This window comes from Athene cunicularia (assembly GCF_003259725.1).
Source record: "Athene cunicularia isolate RWA chromosome 4 unlocalized genomic scaffold, athCun1 chr4_part1, whole genome shotgun sequence".
Lineage (NCBI taxonomy): Eukaryota > Metazoa > Chordata > Aves > Strigiformes > Strigidae > Athene > Athene cunicularia.
The window spans coordinates 18,341,526-18,347,525 of record NW_020799098.1 but is presented as its reverse complement, the minus strand read 5'-3'; the positions used below and the strand labels follow the sequence as shown (position 1 = coordinate 18,347,525).

The window sequence follows — 6,000 nt, the reverse complement described above, 5'->3', positions numbered from 1 at the left end:
GGGGGGGGGGAATGTGCTTTGCTGAAAAATCTGTGCTGTGAAATTGAATGCTTAGAGTATTATAAACTGTTGGAAGTACAGAAATTATTTGAAGAAAACAAAGGTTTTCTAGTCTAGGTTCTAGCTTTTATTTAATTTGTGAATTGTGGTAGTCTCAAGCATTTTTTTTTGTTTTTTTAATTTTGTATTACACCTTCAGGAAATTTTTACTATTGTATTTCATCAATGTGTGCCATAGGTGATGATGGGGTAAGCAAAACAACAAAACTAAGTGATCTAAGTTGCTGTCAGTTTCTTTAGATGCAAGAGGATGTCAAAAGCTTATATAAATACTTCTCAGAAAAAGTCAAGAGGTGATTTTTAGAACCAGCTTTTAATTTCCACTTGGAAAAAGTTCAAGTCTCAGAACTGTCTGTTGTCTCCTCTTTCGTGGTTCCTTACAAACCTAGACTCCAGTTGCTTTCTCTTCTTGTATTACTCTAATATTACTCTAATATCATCGAAGTCGGTGATAGATTTGAGCCAGTTTTTCTTTTCCTAGAGAGTTACTTGACCCTGGTGCAACAGCTCCAGCAGCACTTGGATCCTCACACACAATTTGAATATGTTAACCTGGAAGCAAAATTCTACATCTGAGACCAACATACAATAAAGTACTGGGATTTCAGTTATCAGCAGTTTTGGTAGTACCCTAAATACTTGTTGGTGATGGTGAAAACTCAAAATAAATATAGCCCCCTTTATTTTAGGGAGAAATCCTATGTATGTATGTATAGGGTAGAATTTAAATCGTGCACAGTGAACAATGAGAAAACATAAAAATTGTTTAATCGGTCATAAGCATTTATTAGATATGCTTGCATATAACCTACGCTCCATAGTAGGAGGAATAGACTGACTTTATGTAATGTTAAGCCTGTTTTTATAATTTCTTTGTTCTCTTCCCCCATTTCTTTTTTGGAAAGGCATTTCATATAGTAAGAGTCTTACTATTACCATAGTAATATGGTAGCTAATGTGTTTTGTGTTTGATTTTCAGGTTCTGTTCAGGAAGAAAAGATAGTTTATCCAGCGATGGCTGAGAGAGCTAAATAATATATACATGTCAGTGTGTGTGTGTGTGTGTGTGTGTGTGTATATATATATATATATATATGCATTGTTTGTTTGTGCCTGCAGGATGCTTTAGTAATAATTAAGACAATATTCATTGTGCTGAGACAGAAAGCTGTAAATTAGAAGCAATATATATTCATACATAAGTATTTTTTAAGTACTATATGTGCACTTTTAAGTCATAGACAACTGGCCACTGAAACATTTCATTATAAATTCTAATGAAGTGAAAGGATTTGTTTTTTACATGGCAAACCATAGTTACATTTAAGTATTCTTAAGATATTTTTCTTAAGGTAACATTAGGTACAGTTGTCAGGCTTTTAAAATAGTTTTGCTTGTTGTTAAGTTACTATTTGCTTATTGAATCACAGATTTGAGAAAGGGCTGTTCCAATTGGACATAAGAAAATTCATCATGAGAATGGTTAATTACTTAGAGTCGGGTGATGAGATGGTGAAATCTGCATTTGTTGAGGTTTTCAGGACTTCACTGGACATAAAAGCAGGCCAGTTGATCTGATTTAGTTGTGCTTTGAGACAAAAGTTGGACTATGTGACCTCAACACATACCTTAAAACCTAAGTTTTTCTATGATCCTAATCTGTTTAGTCACCTTCCATGGTAAATACAGAGGCATCCTCATCTGCAGTGTTGTTTGAAGAGATTGAAGAGAAAATTAAAATTTTTTTATAGGTTCTCAGTGTAAAATTGCTGTACTGTCTGTCTTGTGTTTTTTGTAGTAGTATTTTTAATTGCTAGATGAAAGATGTAGTTACTGTAAGATAAAAGATGTACCAGTAAGCTAGAGCTTGGAGAAGTAGTAATATTACCATAACTGAAACTCTCTTCCAATGGATTTTTTGGGCAGATTTTCTGTTACTTGGGCAAATAAATATCTATAACTATATCCTGTAGCTTCAGCTTTGACAACGAAAAAGTATTAAAATCAGCAGCTGAGATGAGTAAATTTCCTGTTGCTAAAAATCAGTAGTTTGTATAAAAGTATTTATAAGTGTTAAAACCAGCAAAACCTTCAAAACCAAACACAGCTTTTTAATGAGATTGTCTCCCCCACCTTCCTTTTCTGTGAGAATCCTATCAGTTTATTGGTTTAACCACAACTGTAATTTCTTCAATTAGAAACCATCCTAGATCCTGGAGTCTTGGCAGTTGCACCAGTCTGTGTATCACATCTTTTACAGTTTCTGAAGAGCTGTCAGACACGTCAGCATGGTGTTAATTTTTAGATCCTTAACTATCTCTTATTTCACAGTTTTCATCTGCTAATACTTTTTGATAGACAAATATATAACTAGTGCTTACTGATGACTGCCACTGTGAGGAGGGGAAGAACTCCAGAGACTCACCAGCTGTTGTAGTTTCAGGCTGAAACTACATTTGGATGTTCAGGGTATTTCTAAAAAATTACTTTAGTATGGTGGTTCATTAATGATTTGCTATCCTATTTACAAAATTATAAAGTATACATTGAATGAGGTTTTTGAAAGCATGAAAATTGTTGGAATTTCTTTTTTTAAATAATAATTCTAGTGTGGTCATCCTTCTGAAACTCGTATTAAGACCTACTAAAGGGAGGGGGGAAGAAAGCAAAAACATTACATAAAGAATAGACTAGTCAGTTTTATAAACTACTGTAACAAAATATATGTATAAACAGGTTGTGAAAGTAGTAAAACTCTTGCTTTTAATTTCAAAAATATATTGCTTTATTTCACTGAAGCAAGGGATTTAAGGAAGAGGTGTATGTGGGAATATGCTTTGAGTTTAAGTAATCAGATAACTGATAATCTAGACTTGTGGATTTCCAAGGTATGTTGTCAAGTGTGTTTTCTCTGAGTGTTTTCCACACTGAGATTTTAAGTTTAAGTGGGAGTTAAATGATTTTTAAACTGAAATTTAAAATACCAACAGTAAGTATAAGTTTTCTTCCCTGTCCCAAAAACTGATGGTAAATAAGTGATGAATAACACTTAGTATTCACAGATTTGTCACAGTCTTGGTATTGGGTTTATAAACCCACTAAAGGAGAATTAAAAACATTACAGTTCTTCAGGCTCCTGATAATGCTTTGGAAGTAGTTGGTAGTCCCTGCTACCATACAGGGCAAGAAAATAAAGTTGAGGAATGTATATGTCATAGTTTTCTTGAAAATTAATATTATTGTACAGCAAAGTAAGTTTAAAATGTTTCCATTATTTAAAATGCTTATATTAGTTACAGTACTGAAGTGTGATCCACGTGCCATGACACTGTCTGTTGTACTGTAGTTTGTTAATCCACTGCAGGAAATGCTGTTGTGAAAACTTGGGATGAATTTATATTTTTGCTCATGCATATTGGTGTGATGTTAGATGTAAACCTCTCTTACTGTTCTCTTTCGGGCAAAATTATTAACATAGTGGTTGATTTAGGAGATGTTTGTTTTCTACCTTGCTTACTAAAACATTGCTTTTAATTGAAATTACTGATTTTTTTTCAAATGCAGAATGTTCACATATTACCAAGGAATGAGAAATTTTTCTTTAGTATATTAAGTACTTGCAAAGTTTCAGATAGTAGCATAGTAAAAATCTTGGATGAATAAGGAGTTAGAAGTAATTTTAGCATTCATGCAGTGATAAAGCTTGTTCAAAACTTTGTAGATGCTGGCAGGTGCTTTCTGTGACCTTTCCAATTAAGCTATATCTGCAGAATATCTTGAGTTAGTTAAAACTCCTATATCACATGTACAATTAATAAAGCAGTTTAATGGCATAGTTACTTTAAATTTCTCCTTACAATCTTCTATTCTGGAAATTTAGGGTTTTAAAATGTGCTCTTGAGTTTTTTCACCAGCTTTATTTGGGATTCTCAGCCAGGTCTTCACTTTTGTGCCAGTAATGCTGGTGGAAACTTTCAATGTTGATTCTTTGGTGTATTTTTAGGATCTTGTTTTCCTTCTTTTGGTAGATGTTGAGCACTACTGAAATATTTAAAATTGGGTAGGCTGAAGAAGACAGCACTGCTAAACAGTATTGTACTGTGTAATGAGCAAATATCACACCCCGAGCAGCTGTAATCTATATGGACTCTGGCAAAGTATCTTTAACTCTCTACTCTTTCATGTGGTAGGAACTGATTGAATGTTTAAACGAACACACATGCTGTTTATGTTCCTCTTTCTATCTAAAATGCAAATTTTTCAAATTTTGAAAGATACTGTGAGAATAAATTAGAAATGTGTTGTATGGATTTTTTTGGCAATTTTCAAACAAGCTGAGACAAGTGTATCTTCATGTGTGTATATCTTTTTCAAGGGGTAGTTTGTGGTAAATGTAATGTCTTAATTTTTCTCCACAGGGACCTTAAGAACAACCTTATTAGTACGATAGATCCAGGAGCTTTTCTGGGGCTTTCATCTCTGAAAAGACTGTAAGTAGTATATCTAGCTAGTCGGTTTAAACAAAACAAACAAAAAAAACCCCTGAGAGTAGAATAAGTCTTAGGTTCTGGAAATTAGACAGCAAAGCTATTATATAAAGTTGAATATGTATATGCTGTCTAAATCTATGCACACACGCGCATATATATATGTGTATATATAAAACAAGTCTGCTTTCGGTCTTATGGCTGAAGAACATCCCCTGCTTGTGTCTTGGCAGTCTCATTTATTCTTACTGACAGTCATTTGTATTATTCCTTCCTTTTTGTATTTTGGTGACTTGAAACATTGCTGAGTGTATGTTCATTCAGAGCTTTGATGCCATCGTCTTGCTTTGTTAAATGTTAAACTCCCCATGATATTTTTTTTCCCCAAAGGTTATAGTGGAACACAGAGTCCCTTGCTATTACTACTACACTGAAGTTACAGGACTGTTAATGCTACTTTATTGAAGGTTGTGCGAGCATTCCCATTAACACATATTTTTGGTATTTATACCATGGCTGTAAAAATCCTGTCCCAGATGAAACTTAAACCAAGATCTTTTCTTAAAAACACTCCTCGGATTTTGGAATATTTGGGACAGCTTTTAAGTCTTAGTGATTTCCCTGGTGCCTGCCTCTACCCCCACCACCACCCCTTTAGTCAACATACAGCTTTCCTTAAATTTTTGTAGTATGTATGTTCCTTTGTCACAGATCAGATGATCTGGCTCACTTAAAAGGAAATTCTGCTGAAGGACCAATTATGGAACATTACTACTTGCAAGCTTAATTTTTATTCCTTTAAGAATTTTTGGCAATTTGATTTAAGACCTACATTGTAAAATATATGCTATTTATGTATTTAATTATAAATACGGAAGTGGTCCTATTTATGTACAATAAATGCGCTAGTATAGGTCTCTGGCACATCTAAAAATAATGTAGTACATGTGATGAATATTCTGTACAAATATAAAAATTTACTTTGTAGTGATGTAAGCCAAGCCTGTTGAAAGGGGATTTACCAGTAAGGCTAGGCTCATTTAACTGTATATGGGCAAATCATTATTACGTTAGAAATGGAATAAGGACTTTACATCCATACAGCAGTACCTTTTGGGTTTTGCTGACAAAGACTAAATGTATATATAGTGCAATCTGTTACTTATAAATTGTAGTTGAAATAGTGTTTGCAGACTGTATGTCACTTGGAAATTAAACAGTTTATTCTGATTTTTGATTTCTTCAACTTATAGAGACTTAACTAATAACAGAATAGGCTGCCTGAATGCAGATATATTTAGAGGACTTGTAAATCTTATTAGACTGTAAGTATAATTTGTTGGTTATAATTTCACTTGTGTATCTTAAGTTTTAATCTTATGTAAGTTAAGAGTCTTTGTTTCAATGGGAATTGTTTGTTTTAAGTGTCTGCCTTAAACACATGCTGTGTGGC

The 6,000-nt window shown here is 33.4% G+C and overlaps 1 protein-coding gene across 1 annotated transcript in view; it reads left to right on the top strand.

The window, feature by feature from the left end:
* The window catches only part of ADGRA3 (adhesion G protein-coupled receptor A3), a 47,102-nt gene that overhangs the window by 5,278 nt on the left and 35,824 nt on the right, over positions 1–6,000 (top strand). Inside the window, exons 2-3 of the mRNA XM_026846947.1 lie at positions 4,479–4,550; positions 5,801–5,872. The gene's annotated coding sequence lies outside the window, so the exon portion shown is untranslated. The remainder of the gene's footprint in view (positions 1–4,478; positions 4,551–5,800; positions 5,873–6,000) is intronic.